Source organism: Lipotes vexillifer, unplaced genomic scaffold (genome assembly GCF_000442215.2).
Source record: "Lipotes vexillifer unplaced genomic scaffold, Lipotes_vexillifer_v1.1 scaffold1108, whole genome shotgun sequence".
Classification (NCBI taxonomy): domain Eukaryota; kingdom Metazoa; phylum Chordata; class Mammalia; order Artiodactyla; family Lipotidae; genus Lipotes; species Lipotes vexillifer.
In genome coordinates this window covers 325776-327885 of record NW_006770064.1, presented here as the reverse complement: position 1 = coordinate 327885, position 2110 = coordinate 325776, and positions in this window count along the sequence as shown.

Genomic DNA, 2110 nt, shown 5'->3' with positions numbered 1-2110 from the left:
ATCTGACGAATAGAATTTGTTCGCTAAGATCACTAGAAGGAAGCCAGCAATAGTGAATGGTTTGAACCGCAAGGGGTTTATTTCTGCTTTGGTATCACCTAAAGCTTTTCACAGATAAAGTTACTGTTAAGTGTGGAATGTTAAGCGTGGCCTACTTCTGAAAACTGGTCAATAGGTGAGATTCTCTAGCCAGTGGAGGCCTAACGTATTTGTATGATTTGAAGCAATGATTCCCAAACTTGATCATACATCAGAATTAACCAAAGAGCTTATTACAACACAGATAGCTAGACCCAACCGCCAGAGTTTCTGCCAGTCTGTAGTGGGGCTGAGGATTGACATTTCTAACAAGTTTTCAGTTAATTATCGTGGTGATGCTGGTCTGCGGACCACATTTCAAGAATCATTCATTGAAAGAAACATGTCTTAAGGTGCACTCTACACTCTGACTTCATCAGAATAACGAGAATCACTCAGTAAGATGAAGATTCCCAGATACCACACCAGATTTACTAGATTAGAATATCCAGGATAGGACCCAGATATCTGCATTTTTTACAAGAAGTCCAAACAGTTCTGATGCACACTACAATTTAAGAACCTCTGTTCTTCTGTCCAGTTCTGACATTTTACTTGGGTTCTAACATGTGATGTGCTTTCAAGGCTCTGTGTATTATTCAGTGTTCCCTGCGGTAAAATTGTTTTCTTCATTTTTCAGGACCCAGGTCAAATATCCCTTCTTTGTAAGACCTTCCTTGTTAGGGAGATTAATTTATCCATCAATTCTAGTAGCAGTCACTGCATTATATGTTCACATGTTTCCTTCCATTGACGAAAGATGAGGTTCTAGACTGAGAAAACAGGATTGCATTTTTTTTCACTGAGTTTTGCTTCATTAGGTAAGGGACACATTAAACCATGAGGAAATAAAAATGAAGAAATACAAATTGGAAGACTCAATAAAACTGAACTTTGCATTTTGCAGTATAGAAAAATCTGTTTTCATAGTTATAAAGACTAGACTATTTCAAATGAACATGAGAATTTTTGTTTCAGTGAAAATTGTTTTCTGAAAGGACTTTCAATGAATATACATGTGCAAAAACGCCTGCTTGTGCACCTTTTTCTGACCTTTTCGAAACTTCTCATTGATTTTTTTAAGGAATTGGATTGTCTGTTTAAAGAGTTTCTGCCAGTCTGCCAGTTTTTCCCATTTGTCTAATGGTAACAGCTGCTGCCTTAGGTAACATCTGTTCTCTATTAACTCTTCAGAAAGACATTTTTGAGAGGTCATAGGATCAGAAGTGTGATACACCTGGAGACTTGGCCTAGAAGATTTGATCAGTGGATTATGGTGTGATTCCATATCCTAAATTGCTTTAGGTATTATGACATCTACAGTTCAAAAGAAGCCTATGAGGATTTTAAAGATGATATGATCATTAACCAAGCACGGTAAAAATTTGAATAATGCCAAGCTCTTACCATTTCAATTTCATTTCTATTATAATGATAATGACTTACTCAGTTGGTAATTATCGCTATGGTTTCTTCCTTTCTTCTTTCCCCTTTGAGATGAGGAGGACTGGCACAAAATGTCATGATGAAAACATCAGAACAGGAAGCAGAGACAGTTTCTCCCTGATAATGAAAAAGGACATTTTGGCAGGGCAGTATGTAGTATATTAGAGATCATTATAGATCTGAAATATGGTACTCTATGGATCCATTGTAACATTAATGATACAGTTATGTTGATTACATAATTTAGTAAATAAATATCGGCTACAGAAAACTCGATAAATATGTACAAAATAAATCTGGTGCTAAAAGGTAAGGGAAACTCAACTAAAATATGGACCAATATCAAAGCTGGTTTATTATTTGTTTAAAATCCACCCACCCATTATTTTAATATGCTAGTGAAGTAATAAAAATCTACCTTTCAAATAAATTTGCAACACTGAGCACTTTACCTATAGTTTATAGAATTATTTCAATACACTCCTAGCAACTAACTTAGTAAAGAGTGACACTGTAAGTGTTGATAAAATGAATTTGTAAAGGCAGCATCCTCTAGGTTGTTGAGACCTGAACCCTAAATGAAAAA